The 17,863-nt window shown below is 52.6% G+C and overlaps 15 non-coding genes across 15 annotated transcripts; all 15 read left to right on the forward strand.

Annotated features, from left to right (window-relative positions):
- The first annotated feature begins 383 nt into the window (after nucleotides 1–383).
- LOC144765861 (U2 spliceosomal RNA) lies at nucleotides 384–574 on the forward strand. Its single transcript, XR_013597722.1, has one exon. It is a non-coding gene; the product is annotated as a U2 spliceosomal RNA (small nuclear RNA).
- A 1,008-nt stretch (nucleotides 575–1,582) lies between these two features.
- Nucleotides 1,583–1,773, forward strand: LOC144765862 (U2 spliceosomal RNA). Its single transcript, XR_013597723.1, has one exon. It is a non-coding gene; the product is annotated as a U2 spliceosomal RNA (small nuclear RNA).
- Nucleotides 1,774–2,753: 980 nt separating this feature from the next.
- Nucleotides 2,754–2,944, forward strand: LOC144765863 (U2 spliceosomal RNA). Its single transcript, XR_013597724.1, has one exon. It is a non-coding gene; the product is annotated as a U2 spliceosomal RNA (small nuclear RNA).
- A 1,008-nt stretch (nucleotides 2,945–3,952) lies between these two features.
- Nucleotides 3,953–4,143, forward strand: LOC144765864 (U2 spliceosomal RNA). The gene has a single exon (XR_013597725.1). It is a non-coding gene; the product is annotated as a U2 spliceosomal RNA (small nuclear RNA).
- A 980-nt stretch (nucleotides 4,144–5,123) lies between these two features.
- Nucleotides 5,124–5,314, forward strand: LOC144765865 (U2 spliceosomal RNA). The gene has a single exon (XR_013597726.1). It is a non-coding gene; the product is annotated as a U2 spliceosomal RNA (small nuclear RNA).
- A 980-nt stretch (nucleotides 5,315–6,294) lies between these two features.
- Nucleotides 6,295–6,485, forward strand: LOC144765866 (U2 spliceosomal RNA). The gene has a single exon (XR_013597727.1). It is a non-coding gene; the product is annotated as a U2 spliceosomal RNA (small nuclear RNA).
- Nucleotides 6,486–7,465: 980 nt separating this feature from the next.
- Nucleotides 7,466–7,656, forward strand: LOC144765867 (U2 spliceosomal RNA). Its single transcript, XR_013597728.1, has one exon. It is a non-coding gene; the product is annotated as a U2 spliceosomal RNA (small nuclear RNA).
- A 980-nt stretch (nucleotides 7,657–8,636) lies between these two features.
- Nucleotides 8,637–8,827, forward strand: LOC144765868 (U2 spliceosomal RNA). Its single transcript, XR_013597729.1, has one exon. It is a non-coding gene; the product is annotated as a U2 spliceosomal RNA (small nuclear RNA).
- A 982-nt stretch (nucleotides 8,828–9,809) lies between these two features.
- LOC144765869 (U2 spliceosomal RNA) lies at nucleotides 9,810–10,000 on the forward strand. The gene has a single exon (XR_013597730.1). It is a non-coding gene; the product is annotated as a U2 spliceosomal RNA (small nuclear RNA).
- Nucleotides 10,001–10,988: 988 nt separating this feature from the next.
- Nucleotides 10,989–11,179, forward strand: LOC144765870 (U2 spliceosomal RNA). The gene has a single exon (XR_013597731.1). It is a non-coding gene; the product is annotated as a U2 spliceosomal RNA (small nuclear RNA).
- Nucleotides 11,180–12,159: 980 nt separating this feature from the next.
- On the forward strand, nucleotides 12,160–12,350 carry LOC144765871 (U2 spliceosomal RNA). The gene has a single exon (XR_013597732.1). It is a non-coding gene; the product is annotated as a U2 spliceosomal RNA (small nuclear RNA).
- A 988-nt stretch (nucleotides 12,351–13,338) lies between these two features.
- LOC144765872 (U2 spliceosomal RNA) lies at nucleotides 13,339–13,529 on the forward strand. Its single transcript, XR_013597733.1, has one exon. It is a non-coding gene; the product is annotated as a U2 spliceosomal RNA (small nuclear RNA).
- A 980-nt stretch (nucleotides 13,530–14,509) lies between these two features.
- Nucleotides 14,510–14,700, forward strand: LOC144765873 (U2 spliceosomal RNA). The gene has a single exon (XR_013597734.1). It is a non-coding gene; the product is annotated as a U2 spliceosomal RNA (small nuclear RNA).
- Nucleotides 14,701–15,680: 980 nt separating this feature from the next.
- Nucleotides 15,681–15,871, forward strand: LOC144765874 (U2 spliceosomal RNA). Its single transcript, XR_013597735.1, has one exon. It is a non-coding gene; the product is annotated as a U2 spliceosomal RNA (small nuclear RNA).
- Nucleotides 15,872–16,859: 988 nt separating this feature from the next.
- On the forward strand, nucleotides 16,860–17,050 carry LOC144765875 (U2 spliceosomal RNA). Its single transcript, XR_013597736.1, has one exon. It is a non-coding gene; the product is annotated as a U2 spliceosomal RNA (small nuclear RNA).
- Nucleotides 17,051–17,863: the final 813 nt, after the last annotated feature.

The raw sequence follows: 17,863 nt of genomic DNA on the forward strand, positions 1-17,863 counted from the left end.
AAGCGAGGGTGAGGGGCCGGCCATATCCGGTCAGGGAGCTGTCCAGGGCATCCTGGGCTGATTCCCAGCATCCCCTGGCTGCCAGGCTTTCTGGCCAGCCGTCTGGAAGCAGTGCGCAGGAAGGGGCGGGGCATGCAAATTCTAGAAAGAGGACAACGTGGGTATGCTAAGTGACGCCTGATGAGGCGACAGCCGAGGAGGACTCTGGGAGCCGGGAGAAGGCCTGAGGCCGGGGCCTCCTTTCCACCCAGACATACTGATCCCTTGCTGGGAGTCGGAAAAAGAGGCGGAAAGGCGGCCAGCGACGGTGCGAGGGAAGACCCAAGTCCGGGTGAGCCAGGTAGATTGCTTCGGGAGGCGTTGATTCTGAATGGGCCCGGGTTATCGCTTCTCGGCCTTTTGGCTAAGATCAAGTGTAGTATCTGTTCTTATCAGTTTAATATCTGATACGTCCTCTATCTGGGGACCATATATTAAATTGATTTTTGGAACAGGGAGATGGAATAGGAGCTTGCTCTGTCCACTCCACGCATCAACCTGGTATTGCAGTACCTCCAGGAATGGTGCACTTCCCCACCCGGGGAAAACAATGCTGTTGAAAAATAGACGAGAAAACGAGAGTAGCGCTCCACTACCAAACCCTGTAAAGTGGCGCTATTGTGTTTGCGTGTGAATAAAAGCAAACTGGTCACCGTGTCTTGCCTTATTCATGTATTTATTTGACTTATTTGCCGCACCCGGGCCGTGCGTTATTTATTTATTTATTAATTTTTCGGGTTTACGAAAAAAAATACAAATAAAAAATTATTTCTTTTTTTCTCCCCTTCTCCATCCAGACGCTGCACTTTGAAAAGAGACAAACGTCGGAAAAAGATTGTTTTTCCAGCAGCAGACTTTCAGTGATTTTGGATCCATTTCACTGGGGAACGAATGGAAGAAGGTTCCCAGCAAGTCAGTGGGAGGGAGGGAGGGAGGGAGGGAGGGAGGGAGGGAGGGAGGGAGGGAGGGAGGGAGGCAGGCAGGCAGGCTGGCTGGCATGCAGGCTGGCAGAGAAGTGGACACTGCCCTTGGCTTCTCTGAGCAAGAAGAAAAATACAGAGTCCTTTTCCTTCTCTGCCCGCCCCGCCCGTCCCCGAACGGCCACGAACGGCCAAGCCTTATCTATAGGCCTTAGGCTGCAGGGGAGCAGTGTCCCCGGCAAGCGAGGGTGAGGGGCCGGCCATATCCGGTCAGGGAGCTGTCCAGGGCATCCTGGGCTGATTCCCAGCATCCCCTGGCTGCCAGGCTTTCTGGCCAGCCGTCTGGAAGCAGTGCGCAGGAAGGGGCGGGGCATGCAAATTCTAGAAAGAGGACAACGTGGGTATGCTAAGTGACGCCTGATGAGGCGACAGCCGAGGAGGACTCTGGGAGCCGGGAGAAGGCCTGAGGCCGGGGCCTCCTTTCCACCCAGACATACTGATCCCTTGCTGGGAGTCGGAAAAAGAGGCGGAAAGGCGGCCAGCGACGGTGCGAGGGAAGACCCAAGTCCGGGTGAGCCAGGTAGATTGCTTCGGGAGGCGTTGATTCTGAATGGGCCCGGGTTATCGCTTCTCGGCCTTTTGGCTAAGATCAAGTGTAGTATCTGTTCTTATCAGTTTAATATCTGATACGTCCTCTATCTGGGGACCATATATTAAATTGATTTTTGGAACAGGGAGATGGAATAGGAGCTTGCTCTGTCCACTCCACGCATCAACCTGGTATTGCAGTACCTCCAGGAATGGTGCACTTCCCCACCCGGGGAAAACAATGCTGTTGAAAAATAGACGAGAAAACGAGAGTAGCGCTCCACTACCAAACCCTGTAAAGTGGCGCTATTGTGTTTGCGTGTGAATAAAAGCAAACTGGTCACCGTGTCTTGCCTTATTCATGTATTTATTTGACTTATTTGCCGCACCCGGGCCGTGCGTTATTTATTTATTTATTAATTTTTCGGGTTTACGAAAAAAAATACAAATAAAAAATTATTTCTTTTTTTCTCCCCTTCTCCATCCAGACGCTGCACTTTGAAAAGAGACAAACGTCGGAAAAAGATTGTTTTTCCAGCAGCAGACTTTCAGTGATTTTGGATCCATTTCACTGGGGAACGAATGGAAGAAGGTTCCCAGCAAGTCAGTGGGAGGGAGGGAGGAAGGGAGGGAGGGAGGCAGGCAGGCAGGCTGGCTGGCATGCAGGCTGGCAGAGAAGTGGACACTGCCCTTGGCTTCTCTGAGCAAGAAGAAAAATACAGAGTCCTTTTCCTTCTCTGCCCGCCCCGCCCGTCCCCGAACGGCCACGAACGGCCAAGCCTTATCTATAGGCCTTAGGCTGCAGGGGAGCAGTGTCCCCGGCAAGCGAGGGTGAGGGGCCGGCCATATCCGGTCAGGGAGCTGTCCAGGGCATCCTGGGCTGATTCCCAGCATCCCCTGGCTGCCAGGCTTTCTGGCCAGCCGTCTGGAAGCAGTGCGCAGGAAGGGGCGGGGCATGCAAATTCTAGAAAGAGGACAACGTGGGTATGCTAAGTGACGCCTGATGAGGCGACAGCCGAGGAGGACTCTGGGAGCCGGGAGAAGGCCTGAGGCCGGGGCCTCCTTTCCACCCAGACATACTGATCCCTTGCTGGGAGTCGGAAAAAGAGGCGGAAAGGCGGCCAGCGACGGTGCGAGGGAAGACCCAAGTCCGGGTGAGCCAGGTAGATTGCTTCGGGAGGCGTTGATTCTGAATGGGCCCGGGTTATCGCTTCTCGGCCTTTTGGCTAAGATCAAGTGTAGTATCTGTTCTTATCAGTTTAATATCTGATACGTCCTCTATCTGGGGACCATATATTAAATTGATTTTTGGAACAGGGAGATGGAATAGGAGCTTGCTCTGTCCACTCCACGCATCAACCTGGTATTGCAGTACCTCCAGGAATGGTGCACTTCCCCACCCGGGGAAAACAATGCTGTTGAAAAATAGACGAGAAAACGAGAGTAGCGCTCCACTACCAAACCCTGTAAAGTGGCGCTATTGTGTTTGCGTGTGAATAAAAGCAAACTGGTCACCGTGTCTTGCCTTATTCATGTATTTATTTGACTTATTTGCCGCACCCGGGCCGTGCGTTATTTATTTATTTATTAATTTTTCGGGTTTACGAAAAAAAATACAAATAAAAAATTATTTCTTTTTTTCTCCCCTTCTCCATCCAGACGCTGCACTTTGAAAAGAGACAAACGTCGGAAAAAGATTGTTTTTCCAGCAGCAGACTTTCAGTGATTTTGGATCCATTTCACTGGGGAACGAATGGAAGAAGGTTCCCAGCAAGTCAGTGGGAGGGAGGGAGGGAGGGAGGGAGGGAGGGAGGGAGGGAGGGAGGGAGGGAGGGAGGCAGGCAGGCAGGCTGGCTGGCATGCAGGCTGGCAGAGAAGTGGACACTGCCCTTGGCTTCTCTGAGCAAGAAGAAAAATACAGAGTCCTTTTCCTTCTCTGCCCGCCCCGCCCGTCCCCGAACGGCCACGAACGGCCAAGCCTTATCTATAGGCCTTAGGCTGCAGGGGAGCAGTGTCCCCGGCAAGCGAGGGTGAGGGGCCGGCCATATCCGGTCAGGGAGCTGTCCAGGGCATCCTGGGCTGATTCCCAGCATCCCCTGGCTGCCAGGCTTTCTGGCCAGCCGTCTGGAAGCAGTGCGCAGGAAGGGGCGGGGCATGCAAATTCTAGAAAGAGGACAACGTGGGTATGCTAAGTGACGCCTGATGAGGCGACAGCCGAGGAGGACTCTGGGAGCCGGGAGAAGGCCTGAGGCCGGGGCCTCCTTTCCACCCAGACATACTGATCCCTTGCTGGGAGTCGGAAAAAGAGGCGGAAAGGCGGCCAGCGACGGTGCGAGGGAAGACCCAAGTCCGGGTGAGCCAGGTAGATTGCTTCGGGAGGCGTTGATTCTGAATGGGCCCGGGTTATCGCTTCTCGGCCTTTTGGCTAAGATCAAGTGTAGTATCTGTTCTTATCAGTTTAATATCTGATACGTCCTCTATCTGGGGACCATATATTAAATTGATTTTTGGAACAGGGAGATGGAATAGGAGCTTGCTCTGTCCACTCCACGCATCAACCTGGTATTGCAGTACCTCCAGGAATGGTGCACTTCCCCACCCGGGGAAAACAATGCTGTTGAAAAATAGACGAGAAAACGAGAGTAGCGCTCCACTACCAAACCCTGTAAAGTGGCGCTATTGTGTTTGCGTGTGAATAAAAGCAAACTGGTCACCGTGTCTTGCCTTATTCATGTATTTATTTGACTTATTTGCCGCACCCGGGCCGTGCGTTATTTATTTATTTATTAATTTTTCGGGTTTACGAAAAAAAATACAAATAAAAAATTATTTCTTTTTTTCTCCCCTTCTCCATCCAGACGCTGCACTTTGAAAAGAGACAAACGTCGGAAAAAGATTGTTTTTCCAGCAGCAGACTTTCAGTGATTTTGGATCCATTTCACTGGGGAACGAATGGAAGAAGGTTCCCAGCAAGTCAGTGGGAGGGAGGGAGGAAGGGAGGGAGGGAGGCAGGCAGGCAGGCTGGCTGGCATGCAGGCTGGCAGAGAAGTGGACACTGCCCTTGGCTTCTCTGAGCAAGAAGAAAAATACAGAGTCCTTTTCCTTCTCTGCCCGCCCCGCCCGTCCCCGAACGGCCACGAACGGCCAAGCCTTATCTATAGGCCTTAGGCTGCAGGGGAGCAGTGTCCCCGGCAAGCGAGGGTGAGGGGCCGGCCATATCCGGTCAGGGAGCTGTCCAGGGCATCCTGGGCTGATTCCCAGCATCCCCTGGCTGCCAGGCTTTCTGGCCAGCCGTCTGGAAGCAGTGCGCAGGAAGGGGCGGGGCATGCAAATTCTAGAAAGAGGACAACGTGGGTATGCTAAGTGACGCCTGATGAGGCGACAGCCGAGGAGGACTCTGGGAGCCGGGAGAAGGCCTGAGGCCGGGGCCTCCTTTCCACCCAGACATACTGATCCCTTGCTGGGAGTCGGAAAAAGAGGCGGAAAGGCGGCCAGCGACGGTGCGAGGGAAGACCCAAGTCCGGGTGAGCCAGGTAGATTGCTTCGGGAGGCGTTGATTCTGAATGGGCCCGGGTTATCGCTTCTCGGCCTTTTGGCTAAGATCAAGTGTAGTATCTGTTCTTATCAGTTTAATATCTGATACGTCCTCTATCTGGGGACCATATATTAAATTGATTTTTGGAACAGGGAGATGGAATAGGAGCTTGCTCTGTCCACTCCACGCATCAACCTGGTATTGCAGTACCTCCAGGAATGGTGCACTTCCCCACCCGGGGAAAACAATGCTGTTGAAAAATAGACGAGAAAACGAGAGTAGCGCTCCACTACCAAACCCTGTAAAGTGGCGCTATTGTGTTTGCGTGTGAATAAAAGCAAACTGGTCACCGTGTCTTGCCTTATTCATGTATTTATTTGACTTATTTGCCGCACCCGGGCCGTGCGTTATTTATTTATTTATTAATTTTTCGGGTTTACGAAAAAAAATACAAATAAAAAATTATTTCTTTTTTTCTCCCCTTCTCCATCCAGACGCTGCACTTTGAAAAGAGACAAACGTCGGAAAAAGATTGTTTTTCCAGCAGCAGACTTTCAGTGATTTTGGATCCATTTCACTGGGGAACGAATGGAAGAAGGTTCCCAGCAAGTCAGTGGGAGGGAGGGAGGAAGGGAGGGAGGGAGGCAGGCAGGCAGGCTGGCTGGCATGCAGGCTGGCAGAGAAGTGGACACTGCCCTTGGCTTCTCTGAGCAAGAAGAAAAATACAGAGTCCTTTTCCTTCTCTGCCCGCCCCGCCCGTCCCCGAACGGCCACGAACGGCCAAGCCTTATCTATAGGCCTTAGGCTGCAGGGGAGCAGTGTCCCCGGCAAGCGAGGGTGAGGGGCCGGCCATATCCGGTCAGGGAGCTGTCCAGGGCATCCTGGGCTGATTCCCAGCATCCCCTGGCTGCCAGGCTTTCTGGCCAGCCGTCTGGAAGCAGTGCGCAGGAAGGGGCGGGGCATGCAAATTCTAGAAAGAGGACAACGTGGGTATGCTAAGTGACGCCTGATGAGGCGACAGCCGAGGAGGACTCTGGGAGCCGGGAGAAGGCCTGAGGCCGGGGCCTCCTTTCCACCCAGACATACTGATCCCTTGCTGGGAGTCGGAAAAAGAGGCGGAAAGGCGGCCAGCGACGGTGCGAGGGAAGACCCAAGTCCGGGTGAGCCAGGTAGATTGCTTCGGGAGGCGTTGATTCTGAATGGGCCCGGGTTATCGCTTCTCGGCCTTTTGGCTAAGATCAAGTGTAGTATCTGTTCTTATCAGTTTAATATCTGATACGTCCTCTATCTGGGGACCATATATTAAATTGATTTTTGGAACAGGGAGATGGAATAGGAGCTTGCTCTGTCCACTCCACGCATCAACCTGGTATTGCAGTACCTCCAGGAATGGTGCACTTCCCCACCCGGGGAAAACAATGCTGTTGAAAAATAGACGAGAAAACGAGAGTAGCGCTCCACTACCAAACCCTGTAAAGTGGCGCTATTGTGTTTGCGTGTGAATAAAAGCAAACTGGTCACCGTGTCTTGCCTTATTCATGTATTTATTTGACTTATTTGCCGCACCCGGGCCGTGCGTTATTTATTTATTTATTAATTTTTCGGGTTTACGAAAAAAAATACAAATAAAAAATTATTTCTTTTTTTCTCCCCTTCTCCATCCAGACGCTGCACTTTGAAAAGAGACAAACGTCGGAAAAAGATTGTTTTTCCAGCAGCAGACTTTCAGTGATTTTGGATCCATTTCACTGGGGAACGAATGGAAGAAGGTTCCCAGCAAGTCAGTGGGAGGGAGGGAGGAAGGGAGGGAGGGAGGCAGGCAGGCAGGCTGGCTGGCATGCAGGCTGGCAGAGAAGTGGACACTGCCCTTGGCTTCTCTGAGCAAGAAGAAAAATACAGAGTCCTTTTCCTTCTCTGCCCGCCCCGCCCGTCCCCGAACGGCCACGAACGGCCAAGCCTTATCTATAGGCCTTAGGCTGCAGGGGAGCAGTGTCCCCGGCAAGCGAGGGTGAGGGGCCGGCCATATCCGGTCAGGGAGCTGTCCAGGGCATCCTGGGCTGATTCCCAGCATCCCCTGGCTGCCAGGCTTTCTGGCCAGCCGTCTGGAAGCAGTGCGCAGGAAGGGGCGGGGCATGCAAATTCTAGAAAGAGGACAACGTGGGTATGCTAAGTGACGCCTGATGAGGCGACAGCCGAGGAGGACTCTGGGAGCCGGGAGAAGGCCTGAGGCCGGGGCCTCCTTTCCACCCAGACATACTGATCCCTTGCTGGGAGTCGGAAAAAGAGGCGGAAAGGCGGCCAGCGACGGTGCGAGGGAAGACCCAAGTCCGGGTGAGCCAGGTAGATTGCTTCGGGAGGCGTTGATTCTGAATGGGCCCGGGTTATCGCTTCTCGGCCTTTTGGCTAAGATCAAGTGTAGTATCTGTTCTTATCAGTTTAATATCTGATACGTCCTCTATCTGGGGACCATATATTAAATTGATTTTTGGAACAGGGAGATGGAATAGGAGCTTGCTCTGTCCACTCCACGCATCAACCTGGTATTGCAGTACCTCCAGGAATGGTGCACTTCCCCACCCGGGGAAAACAATGCTGTTGAAAAATAGACGAGAAAACGAGAGTAGCGCTCCACTACCAAACCCTGTAAAGTGGCGCTATTGTGTTTGCGTGTGAATAAAAGCAAACTGGTCACCGTGTCTTGCCTTATTCATGTATTTATTTGACTTATTTGCCGCACCCGGGCCGTGCGTTATTTATTTATTTATTAATTTTTCGGGTTTACGAAAAAAAATACAAATAAAAAATTATTTCTTTTTTTCTCCCCTTCTCCATCCAGACGCTGCACTTTGAAAAGAGACAAACGTCGGAAAAAGATTGTTTTTCCAGCAGCAGACTTTCAGTGATTTTGGATCCATTTCACTGGGGAACGAATGGAAGAAGGTTCCCAGCAAGTCAGTGGGAGGGAGGGAGGAAGGGAGGGAGGGAGGCAGGCAGGCAGGCTGGCTGGCATGCAGGCTGGCAGAGAAGTGGACACTGCCCTTGGCTTCTCTGAGCAAGAAGAAAAATACAGAGTCCTTTTCCTTCTCTGCCCGCCCCGCCCGTCCCCGAACGGCCACGAACGGCCAAGCCTTATCTATAGGCCTTAGGCTGCAGGGGAGCAGTGTCCCCGGCAAGCGAGGGTGAGGGGCCGGCCATATCCGGTCAGGGAGCTGTCCAGGGCATCCTGGGCTGATTCCCAGCATCCCCTGGCTGCCAGGCTTTCTGGCCAGCCGTCTGGAAGCAGTGCGCAGGAAGGGGCGGGGCATGCAAATTCTAGAAAGAGGACAACGTGGGTATGCTAAGTGACGCCTGATGAGGCGACAGCCGAGGAGGACTCTGGGAGCCGGGAGAAGGCCTGAGGCCGGGGCCTCCTTTCCACCCAGACATACTGATCCCTTGCTGGGAGTCGGAAAAAGAGGCGGAAAGGCGGCCAGCGACGGTGCGAGGGAAGACCCAAGTCCGGGTGAGCCAGGTAGATTGCTTCGGGAGGCGTTGATTCTGAATGGGCCCGGGTTATCGCTTCTCGGCCTTTTGGCTAAGATCAAGTGTAGTATCTGTTCTTATCAGTTTAATATCTGATACGTCCTCTATCTGGGGACCATATATTAAATTGATTTTTGGAACAGGGAGATGGAATAGGAGCTTGCTCTGTCCACTCCACGCATCAACCTGGTATTGCAGTACCTCCAGGAATGGTGCACTTCCCCACCCGGGGAAAACAATGCTGTTGAAAAATAGACGAGAAAACGAGAGTAGCGCTCCACTACCAAACCCTGTAAAGTGGCGCTATTGTGTTTGCGTGTGAATAAAAGCAAACTGGTCACCGTGTCTTGCCTTATTCATGTATTTATTTGACTTATTTGCCGCACCCGGGCCGTGCGTTATTTATTTATTTATTAATTTTTCGGGTTTACGAAAAAAAATACAAATAAAAAATTATTTCTTTTTTTCTCCCCTTCTCCATCCAGACGCTGCACTTTGAAAAGAGACAAACGTCGGAAAAAGATTGTTTTTCCAGCAGCAGACTTTCAGTGATTTTGGATCCATTTCACTGGGGAACGAATGGAAGAAGGTTCCCAGCAAGTCAGTGGGAGGGAGGGAGGAGAAGGGAGGGAGGGAGGCAGGCAGGCAGGCTGGCTGGCATGCAGGCTGGCAGAGAAGTGGACACTGCCCTTGGCTTCTCTGAGCAAGAAGAAAAATACAGAGTCCTTTTCCTTCTCTGCCCGCCCCGCCCGTCCCCGAACGGCCACGAACGGCCAAGCCTTATCTATAGGCCTTAGGCTGCAGGGGAGCAGTGTCCCCGGCAAGCGAGGGTGAGGGGCCGGCCATATCCGGTCAGGGAGCTGTCCAGGGCATCCTGGGCTGATTCCCAGCATCCCCTGGCTGCCAGGCTTTCTGGCCAGCCGTCTGGAAGCAGTGCGCAGGAAGGGGCGGGGCATGCAAATTCTAGAAAGAGGACAACGTGGGTATGCTAAGTGACGCCTGATGAGGCGACAGCCGAGGAGGACTCTGGGAGCCGGGAGAAGGCCTGAGGCCGGGGCCTCCTTTCCACCCAGACATACTGATCCCTTGCTGGGAGTCGGAAAAAGAGGCGGAAAGGCGGCCAGCGACGGTGCGAGGGAAGACCCAAGTCCGGGTGAGCCAGGTAGATTGCTTCGGGAGGCGTTGATTCTGAATGGGCCCGGGTTATCGCTTCTCGGCCTTTTGGCTAAGATCAAGTGTAGTATCTGTTCTTATCAGTTTAATATCTGATACGTCCTCTATCTGGGGACCATATATTAAATTGATTTTTGGAACAGGGAGATGGAATAGGAGCTTGCTCTGTCCACTCCACGCATCAACCTGGTATTGCAGTACCTCCAGGAATGGTGCACTTCCCCACCCGGGGAAAACAATGCTGTTGAAAAATAGACGAGAAAACGAGAGTAGCGCTCCACTACCAAACCCTGTAAAGTGGCGCTATTGTGTTTGCGTGTGAATAAAAGCAAACTGGTCACCGTGTCTTGCCTTATTCATGTATTTATTTGACTTATTTGCCGCACCCGGGCCGTGCGTTATTTATTTATTTATTAATTTTTCGGGTTTACGAAAAAAAATACAAATAAAAAATTATTTCTTTTTTTCTCCCCTTCTCCATCCAGACGCTGCACTTTGAAAAGAGACAAACGTCGGAAAAAGATTGTTTTTCCAGCAGCAGACTTTCAGTGATTTTGGATCCATTTCACTGGGGAACGAATGGAAGAAGGTTCCCAGCAAGTCAGTGGGAGGGAGGGAGGGAGGGAGGAAGGGAGGGAGGGAGGCAGGCAGGCAGGCTGGCTGGCATGCAGGCTGGCAGAGAAGTGGACACTGCCCTTGGCTTCTCTGAGCAAGAAGAAAAATACAGAGTCCTTTTCCTTCTCTGCCCGCCCCGCCCGTCCCCGAACGGCCACGAACGGCCAAGCCTTATCTATAGGCCTTAGGCTGCAGGGGAGCAGTGTCCCCGGCAAGCGAGGGTGAGGGGCCGGCCATATCCGGTCAGGGAGCTGTCCAGGGCATCCTGGGCTGATTCCCAGCATCCCCTGGCTGCCAGGCTTTCTGGCCAGCCGTCTGGAAGCAGTGCGCAGGAAGGGGCGGGGCATGCAAATTCTAGAAAGAGGACAACGTGGGTATGCTAAGTGACGCCTGATGAGGCGACAGCCGAGGAGGACTCTGGGAGCCGGGAGAAGGCCTGAGGCCGGGGCCTCCTTTCCACCCAGACATACTGATCCCTTGCTGGGAGTCGGAAAAAGAGGCGGAAAGGCGGCCAGCGACGGTGCGAGGGAAGACCCAAGTCCGGGTGAGCCAGGTAGATTGCTTCGGGAGGCGTTGATTCTGAATGGGCCCGGGTTATCGCTTCTCGGCCTTTTGGCTAAGATCAAGTGTAGTATCTGTTCTTATCAGTTTAATATCTGATACGTCCTCTATCTGGGGACCATATATTAAATTGATTTTTGGAACAGGGAGATGGAATAGGAGCTTGCTCTGTCCACTCCACGCATCAACCTGGTATTGCAGTACCTCCAGGAATGGTGCACTTCCCCACCCGGGGAAAACAATGCTGTTGAAAAATAGACGAGAAAACGAGAGTAGCGCTCCACTACCAAACCCTGTAAAGTGGCGCTATTGTGTTTGCGTGTGAATAAAAGCAAACTGGTCACCGTGTCTTGCCTTATTCATGTATTTATTTGACTTATTTGCCGCACCCGGGCCGTGCGTTATTTATTTATTTATTAATTTTTCGGGTTTACGAAAAAAAATACAAATAAAAAATTATTTCTTTTTTTCTCCCCTTCTCCATCCAGACGCTGCACTTTGAAAAGAGACAAACGTCGGAAAAAGATTGTTTTTCCAGCAGCAGACTTTCAGTGATTTTGGATCCATTTCACTGGGGAACGAATGGAAGAAGGTTCCCAGCAAGTCAGTGGGAGGGAGGGAGGAAGGGAGGGAGGGAGGCAGGCAGGCAGGCTGGCTGGCATGCAGGCTGGCAGAGAAGTGGACACTGCCCTTGGCTTCTCTGAGCAAGAAGAAAAATACAGAGTCCTTTTCCTTCTCTGCCCGCCCCGCCCGTCCCCGAACGGCCACGAACGGCCAAGCCTTATCTATAGGCCTTAGGCTGCAGGGGAGCAGTGTCCCCGGCAAGCGAGGGTGAGGGGCCGGCCATATCCGGTCAGGGAGCTGTCCAGGGCATCCTGGGCTGATTCCCAGCATCCCCTGGCTGCCAGGCTTTCTGGCCAGCCGTCTGGAAGCAGTGCGCAGGAAGGGGCGGGGCATGCAAATTCTAGAAAGAGGACAACGTGGGTATGCTAAGTGACGCCTGATGAGGCGACAGCCGAGGAGGACTCTGGGAGCCGGGAGAAGGCCTGAGGCCGGGGCCTCCTTTCCACCCAGACATACTGATCCCTTGCTGGGAGTCGGAAAAAGAGGCGGAAAGGCGGCCAGCGACGGTGCGAGGGAAGACCCAAGTCCGGGTGAGCCAGGTAGATTGCTTCGGGAGGCGTTGATTCTGAATGGGCCCGGGTTATCGCTTCTCGGCCTTTTGGCTAAGATCAAGTGTAGTATCTGTTCTTATCAGTTTAATATCTGATACGTCCTCTATCTGGGGACCATATATTAAATTGATTTTTGGAACAGGGAGATGGAATAGGAGCTTGCTCTGTCCACTCCACGCATCAACCTGGTATTGCAGTACCTCCAGGAATGGTGCACTTCCCCACCCGGGGAAAACAATGCTGTTGAAAAATAGACGAGAAAACGAGAGTAGCGCTCCACTACCAAACCCTGTAAAGTGGCGCTATTGTGTTTGCGTGTGAATAAAAGCAAACTGGTCACCGTGTCTTGCCTTATTCATGTATTTATTTGACTTATTTGCCGCACCCGGGCCGTGCGTTATTTATTTATTTATTAATTTTTCGGGTTTACGAAAAAAAATACAAATAAAAAATTATTTCTTTTTTTCTCCCCTTCTCCATCCAGACGCTGCACTTTGAAAAGAGACAAACGTCGGAAAAAGATTGTTTTTCCAGCAGCAGACTTTCAGTGATTTTGGATCCATTTCACTGGGGAACGAATGGAAGAAGGTTCCCAGCAAGTCAGTGGGAGGGAGGGAGGGAGGGAGGGAGGGAGGGAGGGAGGCAGGCAGGCAGGCTGGCTGGCATGCAGGCTGGCAGAGAAGTGGACACTGCCCTTGGCTTCTCTGAGCAAGAAGAAAAATACAGAGTCCTTTTCCTTCTCTGCCCGCCCCGCCCGTCCCCGAACGGCCACGAACGGCCAAGCCTTATCTATAGGCCTTAGGCTGCAGGGGAGCAGTGTCCCCGGCAAGCGAGGGTGAGGGGCCGGCCATATCCGGTCAGGGAGCTGTCCAGGGCATCCTGGGCTGATTCCCAGCATCCCCTGGCTGCCAGGCTTTCTGGCCAGCCGTCTGGAAGCAGTGCGCAGGAAGGGGCGGGGCATGCAAATTCTAGAAAGAGGACAACGTGGGTATGCTAAGTGACGCCTGATGAGGCGACAGCCGAGGAGGACTCTGGGAGCCGGGAGAAGGCCTGAGGCCGGGGCCTCCTTTCCACCCAGACATACTGATCCCTTGCTGGGAGTCGGAAAAAGAGGCGGAAAGGCGGCCAGCGACGGTGCGAGGGAAGACCCAAGTCCGGGTGAGCCAGGTAGATTGCTTCGGGAGGCGTTGATTCTGAATGGGCCCGGGTTATCGCTTCTCGGCCTTTTGGCTAAGATCAAGTGTAGTATCTGTTCTTATCAGTTTAATATCTGATACGTCCTCTATCTGGGGACCATATATTAAATTGATTTTTGGAACAGGGAGATGGAATAGGAGCTTGCTCTGTCCACTCCACGCATCAACCTGGTATTGCAGTACCTCCAGGAATGGTGCACTTCCCCACCCGGGGAAAACAATGCTGTTGAAAAATAGACGAGAAAACGAGAGTAGCGCTCCACTACCAAACCCTGTAAAGTGGCGCTATTGTGTTTGCGTGTGAATAAAAGCAAACTGGTCACCGTGTCTTGCCTTATTCATGTATTTATTTGACTTATTTGCCGCACCCGGGCCGTGCGTTATTTATTTATTTATTAATTTTTCGGGTTTACGAAAAAAAATACAAATAAAAAATTATTTCTTTTTTTCTCCCCTTCTCCATCCAGACGCTGCACTTTGAAAAGAGACAAACGTCGGAAAAAGATTGTTTTTCCAGCAGCAGACTTTCAGTGATTTTGGATCCATTTCACTGGGGAACGAATGGAAGAAGGTTCCCAGCAAGTCAGTGGGAGGGAGGGAGGAAGGGAGGGAGGGAGGCAGGCAGGCAGGCTGGCTGGCATGCAGGCTGGCAGAGAAGTGGACACTGCCCTTGGCTTCTCTGAGCAAGAAGAAAAATACAGAGTCCTTTTCCTTCTCTGCCCGCCCCGCCCGTCCCCGAACGGCCACGAACGGCCAAGCCTTATCTATAGGCCTTAGGCTGCAGGGGAGCAGTGTCCCCGGCAAGCGAGGGTGAGGGGCCGGCCATATCCGGTCAGGGAGCTGTCCAGGGCATCCTGGGCTGATTCCCAGCATCCCCTGGCTGCCAGGCTTTCTGGCCAGCCGTCTGGAAGCAGTGCGCAGGAAGGGGCGGGGCATGCAAATTCTAGAAAGAGGACAACGTGGGTATGCTAAGTGACGCCTGATGAGGCGACAGCCGAGGAGGACTCTGGGAGCCGGGAGAAGGCCTGAGGCCGGGGCCTCCTTTCCACCCAGACATACTGATCCCTTGCTGGGAGTCGGAAAAAGAGGCGGAAAGGCGGCCAGCGACGGTGCGAGGGAAGACCCAAGTCCGGGTGAGCCAGGTAGATTGCTTCGGGAGGCGTTGATTCTGAATGGGCCCGGGTTATCGCTTCTCGGCCTTTTGGCTAAGATCAAGTGTAGTATCTGTTCTTATCAGTTTAATATCTGATACGTCCTCTATCTGGGGACCATATATTAAATTGATTTTTGGAACAGGGAGATGGAATAGGAGCTTGCTCTGTCCACTCCACGCATCAACCTGGTATTGCAGTACCTCCAGGAATGGTGCACTTCCCCACCCGGGGAAAACAATGCTGTTGAAAAATAGACGAGAAAACGAGAGTAGCGCTCCACTACCAAACCCTGTAAAGTGGCGCTATTGTGTTTGCGTGTGAATAAAAGCAAACTGGTCACCGTGTCTTGCCTTATTCATGTATTTATTTGACTTATTTGCCGCACCCGGGCCGTGCGTTATTTATTTATTTATTAATTTTTCGGGTTTACGAAAAAAAATACAAATAAAAAATTATTTCTTTTTTTCTCCCCTTCTCCATCCAGACGCTGCACTTTGAAAAGAGACAAACGTCGGAAAAAGATTGTTTTTCCAGCAGCAGACTTTCAGTGATTTTGGATCCATTTCACTGGGGAACGAATGGAAGAAGGTTCCCAGCAAGTCAGTGGGAGGGAGGGAGGAAGGGAGGGAGGGAGGCAGGCAGGCAGGCTGGCTGGCATGCAGGCTGGCAGAGAAGTGGACACTGCCCTTGGCTTCTCTGAGCAAGAAGAAAAATACAGAGTCCTTTTCCTTCTCTGCCCGCCCCGCCCGTCCCCGAACGGCCACGAACGGCCAAGCCTTATCTATAGGCCTTAGGCTGCAGGGGAGCAGTGTCCCCGGCAAGCGAGGGTGAGGGGCCGGCCATATCCGGTCAGGGAGCTGTCCAGGGCATCCTGGGCTGATTCCCAGCATCCCCTGGCTGCCAGGCTTTCTGGCCAGCCGTCTGGAAGCAGTGCGCAGGAAGGGGCGGGGCATGCAAATTCTAGAAAGAGGACAACGTGGGTATGCTAAGTGACGCCTGATGAGGCGACAGCCGAGGAGGACTCTGGGAGCCGGGAGAAGGCCTGAGGCCGGGGCCTCCTTTCCACCCAGACATACTGATCCCTTGCTGGGAGTCGGAAAAAGAGGCGGAAAGGCGGCCAGCGACGGTGCGAGGGAAGACCCAAGTCCGGGTGAGCCAGGTAGATTGCTTCGGGAGGCGTTGATTCTGAATGGGCCCGGGTTATCGCTTCTCGGCCTTTTGGCTAAGATCAAGTGTAGTATCTGTTCTTATCAGTTTAATATCTGATACGTCCTCTATCTGGGGACCATATATTAAATTGATTTTTGGAACAGGGAGATGGAATAGGAGCTTGCTCTGTCCACTCCACGCATCAACCTGGTATTGCAGTACCTCCAGGAATGGTGCACTTCCCCACCCGGGGAAAACAATGCTGTTGAAAAATAGACGAGAAAACGAGAGTAGCGCTCCACTACCAAACCCTGTAAAGTGGCGCTATTGTGTTTGCGTGTGAATAAAAGCAAACTGGTCACCGTGTCTTGCCTTATTCATGTATTTATTTGACTTATTTGCCGCACCCGGGCCGTGCGTTATTTATTTATTTATTAATTTTTCGGGTTTACGAAAAAAAATACAAATAAAAAATTATTTCTTTTTTTCTCCCCTTCTCCATCCAGACGCTGCACTTTGAAAAGAGACAAACGTCGGAAAAAGATTGTTTTTCCAGCAGCAGACTTTCAGTGATTTTGGATCCATTTCACTGGGGAACGAATGGAAGAAGGTTCCCAGCAAGTCAGTGGGAGGGAGGGAGGGAGGGAGGAAGGGAGGGAGGGAGGCAGGCAGGCAGGCTGGCTGGCATGCAGGCTGGCAGAGAAGTGGACACTGCCCTTGGCTTCTCTGAGCAAGAAGAAAAATACAGAGTCCTTTTCCTTCTCTGCCCGCCCCGCCCGTCCCCGAACGGCCACGAACGGCCAAGCCTTATCTATAGGCCTTAGGCTGCAGGGGAGCAGTGTCCCCGGCAAGCGAGGGTGAGGGGCCGGCCATATCCGGTCAGGGAGCTGTCCAGGGCATCCTGGGCTGATTCCCAGCATCCCCTGGCTGCCAGGCTTTCTGGCCAGCCGTCTGGAAGCAGTGCGCAGGAAGGGGCGGGGCATGCAAATTCTAGAAAGAGGACAACGTGGGTATGCTAAGTGACGCCTGATGAGGCGACAGCCGAGGAGGACTCTGGGAGCCGGGAGAAGGCCTGAGGCCGGGGCCTCCTTTCCACCCAGACATACTGATCCCTTGCTGGGAGTCGGAAAAAGAGGCGGAAAGGCGGCCAGCGACGGTGCGAGGGAAGACCCAAGTCCGGGTGAGCCAGGTAGATTGCTTCGGGAGGCGTTGATTCTGAATGGGCCCGGGTTATCGCTTCTCGGCCTTTTGGCTAAGATCAAGTGTAGTATCTGTTCTTATCAGTTTAATATCTGATACGTCCTCTATCTGGGGACCATATATTAAATTGATTTTTGGAACAGGGAGATGGAATAGGAGCTTGCTCTGTCCACTCCACGCATCAACCTGGTATTGCAGTACCTCCAGGAATGGTGCACTTCCCCACCCGGGGAAAACAATGCTGTTGAAAAATAGACGAGAAAACGAGAGTAGCGCTCCACTACCAAACCCTGTAAAGTGGCGCTATTGTGTTTGCGTGTGAATAAAAGCAAACTGGTCACCGTGTCTTGCCTTATTCATGTATTTATTTGACTTATTTGCCGCACCCGGGCCGTGCGTTATTTATTTATTTATTAATTTTTCGGGTTTACGAAAAAAAATACAAATAAAAAATTATTTCTTTTTTTCTCCCCTTCTCCATCCAGACGCTGCACTTTGAAAAGAGACAAACGTCGGAAAAAGATTGTTTTTCCAGCAGCAGACTTTCAGTGATTTTGGATCCATTTCACTGGGGAACGAATGGAAGAAGGTTCCCAGCAAGTCAGTGGGAGGGAGGGAGGAAGGGAGGGAGGGAGGCAGGCAGGCAGGCTGGCTGGCATGCAGGCTGGCAGAGAAGTGGACACTGCCCTTGGCTTCTCTGAGCAAGAAGAAAAATACAGAGTCCTTTTCCTTCTCTGCCCGCCCCGCCCGTCCCCGAACGGCCACGAACGGCCAAGCCTTATCTATAGGCCTTAGGCTGCAGGGGAGCAGTGTCCCCGGCAAGCGAGGGTGAGGGGCCGGCCATATCCGGTCAGGGAGCTGTCCAGGGCATCCTGGGCTGATTCCCAGCATCCCCTGGCTGCCAGGCTTTCTGGCCAGCCGTCTGGAAGCAGTGCGCAGGAAGGGGCGGGGCATGCAAATTCTAGAAAGAGGACAACGTGGGTATGCTAAGTGACGCCTGATGAGGCGACAGCCGAGGAGGACTCTGGGAGCCGGG

The sequence above is a fragment of the Lissotriton helveticus genome, chromosome 6, assembly GCF_964261635.1.
Source record: "Lissotriton helveticus chromosome 6, aLisHel1.1, whole genome shotgun sequence".
NCBI classification, from domain to species: domain Eukaryota; kingdom Metazoa; phylum Chordata; class Amphibia; order Caudata; family Salamandridae; genus Lissotriton; species Lissotriton helveticus.